At 36.4% G+C, this 17134-nt stretch overlaps 1 long non-coding RNA gene across 1 annotated transcript in view; it reads left to right on the top strand.

The window, feature by feature from the left end:
- Positions 1-17134, top strand: part of LOC116420536 — a 31501-nt gene that overhangs the window by 4562 nt on the left and 9805 nt on the right. Inside the window, exons 2-3 of the long non-coding RNA XR_004230885.1 lie at positions 11953-12059; positions 12837-13688. This is a non-coding gene — a long non-coding RNA (uncharacterized LOC116420536). The remainder of the gene's footprint in view (positions 1-11952; positions 12060-12836; positions 13689-17134) is intronic.

Raw genomic sequence — 17134 nt, forward strand, 5'->3', positions numbered from 1 at the left:
GTTTGAAAAGACCAATTGTTTTACAACCATCAGTTAAGCATGATTTTATTTTTACAGTACAATAAGCAATGCAGTTTGCTAATTAGCCCAATCATTATTCATATTAATAATATGAATCAAATTAAATTCAAGCTATTCAAACAATTTTAAATCTGATTATAATTTTTACTTAAGGAACAATTGATCTTATCACAGAAAACAGATTTTGTTTTTTGATAGTAAGATTTAAGTTGTAAAACAGATTGAACATAAATAATACTAGTTAACAGATAAAGAAAATGTTGCTACTAAAAAGGAAATCCAACTCTAAAACTGGGATAGGGGACAGGAGTGGAAAATGATGAAAATATCTCTGAATTTTTAAAAATTCTAATTAGAAGGTAGAACACATTATTATTTAATAATAAAGCCTCTTTTTTTAGGGTGGGTTGGAAGTAAAGTTTACCAGTTATTTACTTGACATTGTATCACAGAGATGGTAATAATCATATTTTTGATCTTTTCAATTCCCCAAAGTGTCCCATGTTCAGGAATTCTGAAATACCTTAATCTGATCATAATGTTATTATTCTACCTTTTCATCTTCTTCCAAAAACCAAACTCTGTTCTTTGTCCTCACACTGACCATCAAATTCTCCATTCCACACATTTTCCCCTAAGATAGCATCCTGTTCTCCTCCCATCTAGACCCCTGAGGAAACTAATTCAATTTATACTGTCCTCTTTTCTCAAGGCCTTTGCCCTCTTATCCAATCATCAATCTTGCCCTGCCACATCTCAGACTTGGATTATTTCCACCATTCTGTCCTCACTATTATTCACATACTGCTGAAGGAAGCTGAAGAAAGATGAAACCAAGATGATTGGGTCCATTACAAGTATTACTCAATTAAAACTGGGCCCTCTTTGCTGCAAGGCAATTATTTTATACCTCGATAATTGATTCACAATTTTTTTAATCCTTGTCAAATTTACCATGACTCTTTAACTCACACTCTCTCACCTGAAAGTTCTCACCTGAGAACTTTGCCTCATATTTTGTTAAAACATTGAAGCCATTTGTTGAGAGTTGCTGCTTCTCCCTTTCTTTTCAGCTTATATCACTCAGATGTTTTCCATTACCATTTCCTTCTTCCCTCCAGTCTTTTTGACCAAGCCAATTCCTCTACATACACAAATGATCCCATAACATCCCTTTTTTTCCTGCAGATTTCACTCACTATTATCCCTACTCCCTCATTTATCTTTAGTCTTTCTGATAGGGGAACCCTGAAACTGTCCTGCCTTTGAGGTAAAGGCTGGAGAAACTTTCTTGGGAGAGGCCTGCCTCAGGGCATCGAGATAAAGTGGTTTCATTCTGTTAGCTTGGTGGGACTAGTTGAGTCCAGAACCACTCCCTATTTAGCTCAAATTTAAGTAATCTCATTTAGCTGGAGATCTAGATTTCTATGGACCCCTATTGAGCTGAAGATTGGCTCAGGACCACTGGAAGTAAATGCTCCCATTCTACTGGAAACCTAGGCCTGGGGGCAGTAATCTCATTCAATTCGAAGATCTAGGTCTGATTTCAACTCAAACTGCCCCCAGCTCCCAGCCAAGATAAAATAAGTTTCTCTTCACTCATTTCTTTTCAGAGGCCCAAAGCAGTAACATGCCTTGTCAAGGAACCCCCCCCCCCCTCTCTCCTTGGCATAGCTGCCTGCGAGGACCCCCTGCCCGCTGAGAAGATACCCTTTTCTCAGCGTTAACCCCTCTTTATCTCTCTGCCAGGATTTCTCTGCTAGACCTTTACTTCTCTGTTGGGCCCTTGCCACTGAGGGAGTCAACGTCCTAGCAAAAGCTGACTTCCCAGGGCCAATAAACATCTTTTTTTGCCAGTCTAACTTTTTGGGTCTTTTACAAAGGACCTGCTTGGACCAGAAGGGGTTCCCACAACTTTCTGCCCTGCACCGAATCTCATCACTTGGTTCCCTGAATCGAGAATCGAGGGGATCCGAACCTCATCATTTCCATCTAGTAGCTGCTTCCCTGCTCTCTCCCAACCTCAAAAAATCTTCATTTGATCCATTCCTAATTAGTAATTATACCATTTCTTTCCTCCTTTTTGCAGCTAAACTTGAAAATACATTTGATGCCTTTATTTCCTTTCATCTTGCTTCTGACCTCATCATTAATTCAAACTTCCTGTTAGTTCCACATTTGAGGGGGGCGAGAGATAGGATTCTGGGAAGATAACAGAGTAGGTTGGTAAATTTCAAGTTCTCCCTATTTCTCCACAAATAGAACAAATACCACCTCAGGGTAAACATATACTGGCAAAAAATCAAGAAGACTTGGGCCACAGTTGGAGTCCTGATATAACATGCCGGAGAAACTGAGGCAGAATAGAGATAAGAGAACATTTAATAATTTATTTGAAGGGGAGAGATTTACTGGGACCAAACGCATCCATGGTTTGGTGCTAGGTCTGAATGAGATTATTCTCCAAGAATCCAGCAGTGAATGTCGGATACAAGGTTCTTTTATAGGGTAACAAAAAACGGTGACATAATGGGGGAAGTACCAGGGATGACATAATAGAGGGAGGTACCAGAGAGGCTTCTGATATTCTACTGATGTCTAAAATGGATAAAGACTTTTATCCCATCAAACATTAAGAGGGAATGGTTATAGCCTAAGGTCTAAGATATAAGACCTTTATCCTAACAAAAGAGGGTTATAACCTGAGGCAGAGTAACTAAATAGGGAGTAACAATTAGGGAGACTGGGAGAACTGTGGCACAGCAAGATCAGAGAAGATCCAAGGAGAGACTCTGGGCTGGAGATTAACCCATGTGAAGTACAAACATCTCTGCAGAAACATCCAGTGGGAACCCTTGGATTAGCTGGTTGTGGTTGGAGCCTCAGCAGGAACCACAGAAACTTTCACCTCTAGGATTGTTTGTCCAGTTGGGGTTTGAGTTTGGGAAGACTGAGTGAACCTCGGCTGTGGGCACTGGCTGGTGGGTGGAGCTCTTGGTTTGGGGTTCCAGGTCATAGGGGAGATCTGAAATGAAGCTTGAGGCACCATTCCCCCCATCCCATGATTAGAAATGTATTAAAATATGAATGGCAAAAAAAAAAAAAAAATTAAGAAAGGAAGAAAGAAACTCACCATAGAAATATACTATGGGAACAGGAAAGACTAGGGTTCATCTTTAAAGGAGGACACTTTAGTAATGTGAAATGGCTCCCTGCCCTGAAAGAATTCATGGAAAAACTAAAAAAAAATTAAAAAAAAATTAGAGACATTGACGAGAAACTAAAAAAATAAAAAAAATAAATAAATAAAAACCACAGAAGAAAAACAAGAAGATTATGGGAAAATAAGTTAAACAATTAAAGTAGGAGATAGTCTCCTCTCTCTAGTCTTACTCTTTGAAAATTAGAATTGAGCAAAAGAAAGCCAGAGAAGCTATGAGAGATGAAGAAATAATAAAACAATATAAAGAATGAAAACAGAACAGAATGTGAAACATCTTATAAGAAAAATGACAGATTTGGAGAACAGATCAAGAAGAGAAAATATAAGAATTTGCCTGAAAGTTGGTCCCAAAAAAAGGACTTTGACACAATAACGGAAGAAATAATCCAAGAAAATTGTCCTGGAATAATAGAACATGAAGGGAAAGTAAAAATAGAAAAAAATCTCCAGATCGCCTTAAAGAGATCCTTTGTGAAAAACACATAGGAATATTACTGCCAAATTTCAAAACCCTCAGGCAAAAGAGAACATTTCACAAGAAACAAGAAAAAAAATAATTAAAATATACTGGAACTACAATCAAAATTGTACAGGACTTAGCAGCCACAATAAAAGACCTTCCTGGAATCATAACTGCTGGCAATCAAAAGAACTAGATTTGCAGCCAAAACTATCCTATCCAGCAAAATTATTTATAATATTGAATGAGAAAAAATGGACATCAATGAACTTAAAAATTTTCAGAATTTTCTATCAGTCAAACCTGAACTTAAAAGAAAATTTGACATATAAGAGCCAATATAATGATCAATTTCAAGGAACTTAATGGATAAATTGTTTATGGCTTTTTTTATTCCCTTATTCTCCAACTTAATCCTGTTAGAACAGTTAGAGCAATAGAATGCTGGAATGGAACCTTGTAAGTCCAGTTCTCCTATTTTTATAGATGAGGAAACTGAGGCTCATTTAAAAAAAAAACAAAAACAAAAAATAACTAGCTCAAAGTTATAGAGCTATTTAGAGGCAGAGCCAGGACTTGAACCTAGCTCTTCTCATAATTCCTGAGTTGGGTCTTTGCCTTCCCCTATCCCCCCAGCCATGAGAGAACTTATGCTTCCTGGAAAATAGCGTGTGATTTATTTTCTTTCTCTGCATAGAATTTATAGGAAATTGTTTCACCAGAATTCTGTGAATCCTCTCATTATTCACTATTCACTTCATTCGATCATGATGTCATGTTTACTCCATGATTTGTCTAGAGGCTCATTTTATTAATCAAAGAGATAAATGGAACTTGAAAACAAATACTGGATGACTTTCACTAACACTTGGTTTTGAGAAGGTGTTCTTTATCTCTGAACTTAGTTCAAAATTTAACTGACCTGCAAAAGGTTGTTTAAAAATCCATCTATTCTTGCCTGAAGGAATTTTGCTAATTTTGGAAAATGTATTGAACAGAAATGAAGTTGAGTCTCCTATCTTTATGTCACCAAGTCACCCTTCAAGAATGTCTGGTATAAGAATTAGAATTGTGGCCAAAAATATCATGTCTAGCAAAATTATAATTTTGAATGAGAAAAAAATGGATATTCAATAAATTTTCAGATTTTCAGGACTTTCTATCAACCAAACCTGAATTTAACAGAAAATGTAGCATACAAGAGCCAGTATCAAAGATCAATTATAAGGAACTCAATATAGACAAACTGTTTAAACATGGACAAATTGTTTGTTTTTTTTAAACAAAGGAAATGTATACTCTGTGTTTAAGATTCACATCAACAATAGGGTAGCCTAAAAGAACAGAGTTAAGGTAAAAATAGTTTCTCCCAATTATACAAATGAGGTGCAGAGGAAGAACAGTTATAGAGGCATTAGAGGGAAAGAGGAGGGCTCATCATTGTGAAAACTCACATTGGGAATCGGTTCAATAAGCAGTACTACATATATACCATGAAGGGTATAGTACCCTCCAGAATCTATAAAGTAATAAGGGGAGAGGGATGAGTTAATAGGGAAGCAAATGGTGAGGGAAGAAGACAAGGAAGTGATCCTTGGGTGGAAGGAGGTTAAAGTGGAACAAGTTAAGTTATGAAGTGGAATTTAAATAGTCAGCAAGGACAGGAATGATTGGGGGGGGGGGGGAAAGCAGGGACTGTGTATATGTATGTATGGATGTATAACTCTACATAAAAAAATCTAAAAAAAAGCCCAGTTTGCTGTCCAAAAGTCTGGGCCACTATCTCGTACCAGCACTCAGACAATGGGTACCTCTCAATCTTGAGATAAAAGAAGGGGGTCGATGAAAGTCCCTATTGCCAAACTTTCTACCAATCATGCTGTGCCTCATCTCTGTAAAGAATCATGGTGCCCTTAATTCCATGATGTCTCCACCCTACGCTATTCCCAAAACCTATATAAAGGGAACTGTCTTCCTGCTTGGGGTCTTTAACATTAATGGAGTCAAGCCATAGACACATTTGTTGGCCCCTCGCTATTAAATGTTATCTTACTTGGAGATATTCCTCAGTTTACTCTTTTGTTAAAATCTCAATCATAACAGCTTATTCTGCTGATTTAGGATCAGAAATAGAATGCAATGGACACACACACAAATTTTTTTAAAAGAACTTCAAAAAGATTTATTCAATATATAATGGATCAATACAAATATAATATTTATTCAAGTGTATGAGACACCTCCCACTTCATAACACACACACTCACACACACATACACACACACCCCTTTTCCTCTACATCAAAACCCCCCCAAAAAACCATTAAGCAAGATAAAGATATTTCCACCAAACCTGAAAAAATGCCAACTTCCTTCAAGCTGGGCTTTTTATGCCCCAGGCCACCAGGACACTATGCCAATGATTCAGGTCTTACTCCCACAGACTAATTAAATTCTATGGACGTCCTCCTTGCCTCTTTAAGAAGAAACCATCTCAGTCTAGGTAAAATAGATGGGCTGTTCCAGATTCTAACCATCACTACTGATTTTTGTAGTTTGCAGAATTCAAACTTGGTGAGATATTAATGGGAGCTCAGATCCTACTGACTTTTCTGTGCATATGTGAGTAAAAGGAAAAGAAAAATATCTTCTTGTTTGACATTGTGGACTGACAGTAATTTGTTTCTTAGTATGAAAAGTCTCCTTACCTTCTCAGCCACTGTTTTAATAGAATACCAAAAGTGTTAAAGCTCCGAATTTAAAAAAAAAAAAAAACAAAAACACTAGAAACAAAAAAACCAAAAGCACCAGAAACAAATCTGTGGGCAGGAAACTCAAAGCATGTTCTGGGACTTTCTGGTAGGCAATTGCCAATATAAAAGACGGAATCAAGCATAAGCCGGTCTTTCCAAAAGCATTGTGTGCACAGAATCAGATTGGAAAGTTAATGGGAAATGGGATGATGTATGAACTTCTTTAAATTTGGCTTTGACTTTGTATGTGTTTTAATGGTTGAATCAAATCAGATTTCTTAATGCAGTATGAATAAAGAGCTTATTTAAGCTGAGATCTGTTATTTATCAAATGAGTGCAAAGGACTTTCTTGTTTTCCAAAACCACTAAAAGAAAGGTATAAAATGAAGTTTGTCATGATTAAATCTAGGCCTAAGGCCTCATTGGACATCCATAAAGGTTCTTTTGTCCTAGTCCTTATTAAAATAATTCAATATTTCACTCTAAAAAATCACAAAATTATGCAATCCCAGAACTGGAAGAAAACTTGGAGATCATTTGGTCTAACCTTTTCTATGAAAAATCAGTTCCAATTACAAGTCCCAAGCTCTGCATGAGGACTTTTGGTGTTGGAATTGTATGCAAATCAGTAAACACAATGAGAAATATGAGTTGATATTACAATAGTCTGATCGTGAATCTCGAGCAACATAAGCACAGACATACCCAGTTCTCATCTAATCATGAGGTTTATTAGTACTTTCCTAAACATTAGGGAACATTCATTCACATAACAGGATAGGAGAACACATATGCCTTAATTGCATTGCTATCTTTGATTTCCAATCTGACTTTGGATCTAGGAAATAAAGCTTCACATATAGCCAAAATTCTAGGTACAAGACAATTTTCAGTAGCTTGTGGAGGGTGGGATAAGGGTGTTTTTATTTTGAGGTAGTCAAAGGAAGGCCAGAGCCTTTAACAAATGTACCACTATAGAAGGAGTAGACTCCAAACAATCACTCAATGAACTTTTATTGGCACTTTTAGATGCTAGATGCTGAAAATTCAAAGACAAAAACAAGACAATTTCTGTCCTCAAGAAGCTTATATTCTGTGAGGGAAGACACATATACAAAGTAATGCAAAAGATGGACCTCAGATTTCTTTTAGTATGCCATTCCTAAGTCAGATAAGGATAAATATAGGGATTGGCAGAATTATTTTGGTTTTTAGAGATATACTTAAGCATTCATTAGCCAATCTGGACATTTATATATACTTACTTCCTCTCCTTTCTCTGGGGAAAATGATGACCACTAATCAAATATCAAGTGAATGGGTGTAATGTTTTATGGGGTCCACAATGATCAGGGGGTAGCAAACATGTCACTGAGGAAGCATTTGGGTTCGGGTATCCTCTATGAAGACATCTAATCAAGACTTGATATGCCAGCAGGAAGAATCCGTTTCTGATATGAGGAGCATAGAGGTGGAATGAGAAGGAAGGGGGATTTTCATTATTAAGTTACTTGGATCTCCTCTTGGGCATCCCTATTCTTGTTTGAGGGTCACTGGTCCAAGGAGTTTTGAAGTCTTGGACAGTCTTTAGAGCATATGATTCTGGTGTCAGATGTGTTTCTTGCAGATTTTAGGAATTTGGTTCAAGGGATGAGGTCACCATCTGGTTCTTGGGCCTGAGATATCCTGAATTTGGAAATCAGATTATGAGAAGAATAGGAACCAGTACAATCATTACTGATTATATATCTGAATGACCTTGAGTTTTTTTATAAGTTCGGATAGAACATCTGGATCAAGATAGGCAATCTCAGAAGATTGCTCTATTCAATTCAATAAATATTAATGAACACTTCCTGTGTACATGACAGCCTACAAGATAAAAAGACAAAAATTTGCTATCAGATGTTAATATACTATTGAGAAATATAACATTTTTATTTTTTTAAAAACAAAAACTTAAGAAAAATCACAAATGTGCATATAAGTACATAATATCTTGCTTCTCTTTCCCCATTTATCCAATTTGTACTTTCATTGGTAGGTTAGATCTCCAATGGGGTGGCTACTACTGTGGATGGCTTCCATTCTAACACTGGTTAATGAGCCCCAACTAGCATTAATTAGCCCGTAGACTCAGCAAGGTTTAAAGTATGATAGTAAGCACATGTGTCAAAGGCAATTTTTAACTCTGGAACTACACTCCTGATGTCCTGCCTCTTTGTAGAAATTCCTGATATCTGTGATGGATGAATTTACTCCCTTGCTTAACTAGGCTAGAACATCAATGAGCACAAAACTCTACCTGATAGGTGGTTTGGCTGGATTCCTTGGCTTGCTCTTTGATGGGCTGCTGATGCCCTTTCCCACCTTTAGCTGGTTTGGCTGGTTGCTCCCCATTCTCTCTAGTTGGAGGGAGTGCTCTTTTAGCTGGAGCTATGGCCCTCCATTTAGGATCAGCATAGGTCTCTTCCCTTTGATTCTTAGAGCCCCCCCAAATCCCAGTTCTGGGTTTGTTTGTAAGGTCTAGCCCCACCAATTTGTCCATCTTTTCTGACTCATTAGATTGTGAGCACCTTGAAATGTCTTTTGTCTTTCCATGAATCCCCAGTGTATAGTTCCTGACATAGTAGGTGACTAACAAATGTTTATTTACTGCTAAGACTGACTAGATCAAACTCTTTGGCAGTTAGTGGTGCAGAGGAGAGGAGCTGTGTTCAGTCAGAAAGATTCATCTTCCTGAGTTCAAATCCAGCCTCTGACACTAGCAGGGTGACCCTGGGCAAGTTACTTAACCCTCTTTGCCTCAGTTTCCTCATCTGTAAAATGAACTGGAGAAGGAAATGGCAAAACCGCTCCTGTGTCTCTGCCAAGAGAACCCCAAATAGAGTCACAAAGAATTGGATGTGATTGAAAACCCCTATACAGCAACAAGGGATCAAACACTACTTCCTAGAATAAGGCAATTTCTTTAGAGTGATAAATTCCAATCTAGCCAGTTCTCCACAATTAGATTATAATGTTCTTGAGGGCGGGGATTGTCATTTGCCTCTTTGTGTATCCCTAGCACTTAGTGTAGTTCCTGGCACACAGTAGGTGCTTTATAAATGTTTAGCGATTCACTGATCCTACTTACCATAGTTCTCTGGAAGGTTATATAAATGAGGGGCTAGGGAATAGTGCAGTCTGTGCCCTGAAATTAAGTTTATCATCTACACTATCCTCTTTAAATACACACATACATACATACATATACATATATATATATGTATATATATATTTATATTTATATGAAATTTTAACTTTTATCACAGGCTTTCGGAATTGGAAAGGACCTCAGAGATAGTAAACCTATCTCTTGTCTGAAAAAAAAAATCCTCACTTTTTAATATGACTAATACATTTACTAATACTAAATTCTGATACTAAATAAAAAAGCCTTTGTTTAAAGGTCTCTGGTGGGAGGATATCAATGGTAGGAAATATGATACAATAGATGTTGGAAGTCCTGCATTCAAAGCAATATACCAAGTGACTTCAAATTAGTCTGCCTCTTACTATCTGTGTGACTTTGGGTAAGTCCTCTTAATCACTTTCCTTAAAGTGATTTCTTTAACTGTAAACTGAAAGGACTGCCCTAGATGGTTCATGCAGCCTCCTTCAACACTATAATGTAGGCAGATAAAGAAGTATAATTTGAAGGAATGAATCTTAATGATTCAAAAAAGGTTTCCTCTGGAAAGTGGCACTTGAGTTAAGTCTTGACAAAACTAGAGATTAAAAAGTATGATGAAATATTATTGTGCTATAAGAAATGATGAATTCAATGAACTTAAAAAAAACATGGAAAGATTTGCACAAAATAATGAAGAGTGAAATGAACAGGAGCAAAAGAAAATTATATATAGGAACAGCAATATTCTTTAAAGAACAACTTTGAGCAACTAAGTCATTTTGACTTCTAGAAATACCCAAATTAACTGAGAGACATATCTGTAACCAAAGAAAGAACTGATAAATAGAAGTATGTATAAAATGATTTACATATACACATACCTATCTATAACAAATCTATATAAACATATATGCATATATACATACATATACATATTTTTTATGTCTGATAGTAGCCATTTCTAGGGCAGAAAAGGAAGAGAAAGGAAAACAAAATATTATATTTCTAAAAGGAAAAGCAAGTTGTACACAATAGATTTATAATCATATGGGCAATCCTTTTTTATTCTACTGTGTTATGAAAATAACTTGTTTTATTTCATAAATTAAAAATAAATAAAACTGAATAAAAGAAAAAAAAGGGCTATTAATCCCATTCATAACATTACTATTTATCTATACAGCAGGGCTTCTTAAATTTTTCCATTAACAACCCCTTCTCACCCAAGAAATCTTTACATGACCCCAGGTATATAGGTATGTAAATAGGTATTCAAACCATATATTTACTGATAATAAATCATAAGGAAATTCATTTTAAAAAAATTCTTTGGTACATATATATGTATATATATCTTTATATATATATATTACCATTTATTAAAGATAAAAACAAGTTTGCATCCTAATGAGATGGATGTGCTTTATTTTTATACATGAAGAATTAAATCTTAGTGGAATATTTGATACCTTTTACTGTAGCAAAATTTTTTGTGACTTCCAGATTCAGTTAGTGACCCCATGTATATGAGACTCACAGTTTAAGAAACTTTATTATACAGGATTTCACTCTTTAAAAAGGCAGAGGTAAGGAGGGATTACATTCTAGATATGGAGTACTGTCTTTGCAAAAGAACAGAGAAGAGAGGATGCTTAGTTTGGAGAATATCTTATATGTCTGTGTGGCTGTAACAGAATAAATGAAAGAAATGTTGAAATACAGAAAAACCTCTTTATTTTTTCTAGTTTTTTAAAAAATATATTCAACAAAAACTATGCCCTGACAAAATCTCCTCTTTCTATCTACTAATTACTACTTCTTGCCCTGCTTCTTTTCTGAAACTTCCAATATTTGTATGGTGTATGTCTATAATATTCTAGTCTAGAAATTCTCCATTACATAGCTAATTGACAACTTCTTGGTTGTAAGCTCAGGGATAAGAAACCAGTCAGATGCACTTGTGTTAGATCCTATCCCTCCTTGTAGAATATCAGGGCTACCCTGATCCTGAACTATCCTTTTGCATGAAGTACTTAGACCTCTCAATTGTCTATTGAGACAAGTCTCAATGAAAATTTAGTGTAACCCTAAGCCAAGTCCTAGGAACTGCCTCTGGTAACAACATTATAGGTTATTCTCCTATTATTATTGAAGATTCTTGCACTTAAGACTCCCTGGAGATAGTTCTGGATTTATATTTTTCTTGCTCTTCCCAGTTGCTTTTAGGAAGTATCATTATTAGCTCTTAGGTTGTCAGGTTCAGTGTCCGTATTCTTTTCAAAATGGAATTCTTTTTTTGTTGCTTTGTTTTCAAAAACAGGAGTTTGTATAGTGTACAAAGAACCAGGCAAGAAATCATTCAGGTCCAAGTCCAACTACCAAGGTCATCCAAACCATTCTCCTCCTGGCTGTGAGGAAGAAGAGGAGGTCAGTAGGCTGCTCTAGTTTCAGACTCTCAGTTCTGGGCCCCATGTTGAGGACTGTTGAGTGGACTGTCTTAGTTTCAGAGGTATCAGCTGTTGCCCCAGTTTTGAGGTAGTTATTGTCTCAGTACCTATTCCTTGTTGTACCTACCTTCCCTTGGGTATCTCCAGTTAAATCACATGACCTTCCCTTACACAAAACAAATAAAAAGCACCTGCTGATTTTAGTGTTGGCCAGCTTATGTGAAGTTCAGTTCTCCTGTGAAGTTCAGTAAAATCTGAATAATGAACTCAAACAAATAAATATTTGGAAAAGTAGGTGGGAGCTATATTGTGGAGAACTTTAAATGTCAAGGTAAGAAGGTTTGATTTTATCCTAGAAGTAATAAGCTGCTAAAGATTTTTGAAGGTTATAGTCAGACTTGTGTTTGAGGTATGTTACTTGTCAGTTGTGAAGTAGAGAGTGCAAGATGGAAATTTGGAGGCCCATCTAGAAGCTATTTCGAGTCTAGACAAGAAGTGATGAGGGCTGGGACCATGTTGGGTGGTATGTGGATGAAGGCAGGGGATGGAGGTAGGGAATGTTGTAGAGGCACAAATTATAAAATTTGAAAGGTGATGGAGAAGAGCCCATGATGATTCTGAGAGTATGGAAAGGATGTTGTTTGCCCTTTGTTCTCAAAGAGGACCAATGATATTGGGAGGGTGATGTCTTGATTTGTAAGTGAATTGGATTTGTAGTAGAGCTGTACAAAGTCATCACCTTCATTCTCTCCTCCAGAGTCATCTGAATCCAGTGGCAAGACACAGATCAAGACAACTGGTGATTGTCCTGGGAGTAGTGGAAGACTTTGGCCTTTTTAAGTGAACACCTTTCCCAGGTTCTAGTTTGTCTGAGGCAACATTTATTCAGTGCTTAAAGGCTAGGGAAGAATTGATGCAAAGATGACCTAGCTTGCCTTCTCAAAAGAATAAATGTGAGGGAAGACCCAGATTCTGCCCAGAACGGAAACAATTGCTATTTAGTCACTCTGAGCCATCAAAAACCAATCAATGAACAAATGAGGCTTGGGCTAGGCCATATTATTGGACAATAAATGAGAGCCAGAATATGGATTTAAAGGCATAAAGTGGCTCCGTTTGTATCTCAATGGGCTTTATCAAAATTCAGAACTATATTAAAAAAAACCCCTAAAACCCAAATGAGACAAGAGTTGATTGTTCCATTAATAAAAAATATAAACTAAATCAGTAGGGAAGAAAAACATCTAGTCCCCAAATCCCAAGATATTTCAAGTATAAATGATCAAAATTAATACTCCTTTGGACAGAGGACCCACAAGTAAGGGTATGACTCTCTTGGTGACGAGAGTAGAGGTGACCAAAGAGAGGTTGAGGATCAGGAGGAGGAAGATACCTTCAACAGAAATAGTGAAATGTAAGGAGGTATGGATTCAAAGGAGAAGATAATGAATTCAATTTGAGATATAATGAGTTTCAGATGCCTATGGAACATACAAGTGGAAATGTCTAAGCTGATAGCCAAGAGTATGAAACCTAGTTTCAAGAGATTGGAAGCCAGACTGCAAGGGATTGAGAAAGGAATGGGAAAACTGAAGTTGAAGAAGTGGATGTGAGTATAGACAAGTTGTTCCTTTAAGTTTGGTTATGAAAACAAAAAGTGCTATTTAATAAAAGTTTAAAAGATGACAGGAATAAATAAGTCTTTTACCTTCTATTTCTTTTCTTTTTTTTTTAGGATGGGGAGAAATGGGTACATTTCAAGGCTATAAGGAAAAAAACCAATTGATAAAAAGATATTTAAAGTGAGAGAGAACAACAGACACAAAGATAGAAAATGCAACAGAGACAAAGAGACAGAAATAGAGACAAAGAAACATAGAAGCAAAATGTGTTTGAGGCAGATATCTCCAAGAAGAGGAATGGGTGCATGATATCAAGAGCTCAAGAGAAGGGCTGACAATGTCAAAAAGAAAGGTTATTTAGAAACCTCTTTCTTAGAGGTTGGGAAAGGAGAGAATTTAGGGAAAATTTAATGGCAGTTTGAGATGGGATGGTGAGATAAGGGAGCACATGGTAATTGACAGCAATTTTCTCAATAAAGTGTGAGATGAAGACATCCACTGGCAGAAAAAAGTGAACAGGTATTATAATGGACTTGAAGAGATTAAAAAAAAAAAGTTAATAACCAATGTGAGGAATGTAACCTCTCTCCTCAGTCCCTTAACCTACTCGTTTCCCATGAACTACTCTTCCACTTCATGTCAGTCACACACAAAAATGCTCAAACTCTTGATCTTGCCATCACCCACCAATGTACCACCTTGAACATGGGTTCCCCTTATCCCCAATCTCCTGGCTTCTCACCTCTTTTTTCTCCTCTCCCTCTCTTCCTTGCTTTACAAAACTCTGCTTTTCATCAGTACATGACCTATATATATATATATATCCACTGGTCCCTAAATTACCTCCTACACCAGTTCCTCCGCCCTATCATTCAATTCCATATTAACCCTTTAGTAAACCAACTCAAGTCTATACTTTTCTCCCTTTTTGAGTCCCTAGCCTCCTTATAGTTTAACTAATTACTTCTTGACCAGCTTCAGCCTTGGATCACTCCCACCATTCACTGCCTTTGCTCTTACATAAATGCTTCTGAATGAAGTTGGAGCCAGCGATGTTCCAAGGAAAAATCTTCAGGACCCAACTCAGTGGTTGCAGAGATACAGACTCATCTATTTGCTATATTAAATTTGGATATGAACACAATGGAACAAATACTATTTACAAAATGAGTTAACTCTGATCCAATTTTCTCCAGGGACTGAGATGGTCTAGGGGAAAATGTGTCCCCTAGGTGTTGGTAAGAAATTGTAATATTTCTGCTCTTGATATATCTTTGAAGTAGAAAAACAAAAACAAAAAACCAAAATATTTGTTAAAGCTAATTGATATTAACTGGAAATGGAACTAGGACACTATTCAGTAACATTTAACAGTGGATGCATCATTTCCAAAAGCATTAGAGAAAACCACTTCAGTGACTTTCAGAGAAGTTCAAGAGGTAGATATAACTTCCTTCAAATGAAAAAAAGGGGCTAGAGTATTACTACAAAAGCAGTATCTTACCAGTTCACACTTCTCAGATTGGCTAAGATGCAGGAAAAAATAATGATGAATGGTGGAGGGGATGTGGGAAAACTGGGACACTACTACATTGTTGGTGGAACTGTGAACCGATCTAAATATTCTGAGGGGCAATTTGGAATTTTGCTCAAAAGGCTATCAAACTATGCATACCCTTTGATCCAGCAGAGTCTCTACTGGGTCTGTATCCCAAAGAGATTCTAAAAAAGGGAAAAGGACCCACCTGTGCAAAAATATTTGTAGCAGCTCTTTTTGTAGTGGCAAGGAACTGGAAACTTATTGGATGCCCATCAATTGGAGAATGGCTGAGTAAGTTATGATATATGAATGTTATGGAATATTATTGTTCTATAAGAAATGATCAGCAGGGTGATTTTGGAAATGCCTTGAGACTTGCATGAACCGATGCTAAATGAAGTGAGAATGAAAAGAATATTGTACACAGCAACAAGATTATGTGAGGATCAACTGTGAGGGGCTTGAGTCTTTTCAACAATAAGGTGATTCAGGCCAACTCCAATAGACTTGTGATGGAGAGAGCCATCTGCACCCAGAGAGAGGTCTATTGGGACTGAGCGTGGATCATAACAGAATATTTTCACCTTTGTTGTTGTTTGCTTGCTTGCTTGTTTTTTCTTTCTCATTTTTTTCCCTTTTTGATTGATGTCTTGTGCAATATGATAAATGTAGAAATATTTTTAGAATTGCATATGTTAACCTATATTGAAATGTTTGCTATCTAAAGAAGGGGGAAAGATGAGGAAGGAGGAAGAAAAATTTGGAGCACAAAGTTTTGTAGGGGTAATGTTGAAAATTATCTTTGCATGTTTTTTGAAAAATAAAAAGCTATTATATATATATATACACATATATACACATACACACACATACCTCTCTCAATTGAATGAAATAAGAATAAATTCCCATGAATAACACCACTTCTGAGTTTCAGAGAATCAAATATCTCCCTGAAAGTGAATGTCTTTTATTGAAGATTGATTAGGTACTCAATTGAAGTGAATTTAAGAATTTTAGACTATGATATTGTCATATTTTAAAAGATTTTGTAATGCAATTGAGGCTTTAGACTACATATTTCCACATTAGGGACATCATCAGTGTAGAGAAAGGTGGAATGACCTGATAGTACCCTGAAAAGCCAGAGGAATTTTTAAATGTTTTTAGTCCTTCTGGGGACATACTGATGGAAAATGAAGATTATTTTTTGATGATCAACCTGAATCTTGGTGGAGAGACTATAATCCAAAAATTTTATTTGCTGAAGGCCAAAGTAACATTTTGCTGTTTAAACTATGTATTAGTCTGGCTTGAGTATCAGGATATAGATAGTATCATTTACAGCTCAATAAAATATTGGAAGAGAGATAAGAGTTATCCAGTCTAATGAGCATTCTATACCCATGCCATACTTTCCATTCATCTTCCTCATACTTGTCCAAATTTATATCAATCAATTAAATCAGTATGTGCTAATTATAGGGCATTTGGGTGGTGCAATGGATAGTGTGCTGGGCTGAGTCAGGAAAACCTGAATTCAATTCCAGCCTGATACTCAATAGCTGTATGACCCTGGGCAAGTCACTTAACCCTGTTTGTTTCAGTTTCCTCATCTGTAAAATAAACTGGAAAAAAAAACGGCATTTTAAGTCTGGTCGGTAATGGATTGTTGTAGGTTTGGCCATAATAATAAAACACTACCAACCACCTTCCAGGCAGGGAGGTTTGATTTATCTATTTATGATAATATTTGATAATTTTGAAAACTAGATTTGCAAAGATGCTTTGCAATTATGTTTATCCTCACAACAATCCTACCTGGTAGGTGCTATTATTATCCCCATTTTACAGATGAGGAAACTGCCCAGAATCACATAGCTATTAAGTGTCTGA

Source organism: Sarcophilus harrisii, chromosome 1 (genome assembly GCF_902635505.1).
Source record: "Sarcophilus harrisii chromosome 1, mSarHar1.11, whole genome shotgun sequence".
NCBI lineage: Eukaryota > Metazoa > Chordata > Mammalia > Dasyuromorphia > Dasyuridae > Sarcophilus > Sarcophilus harrisii.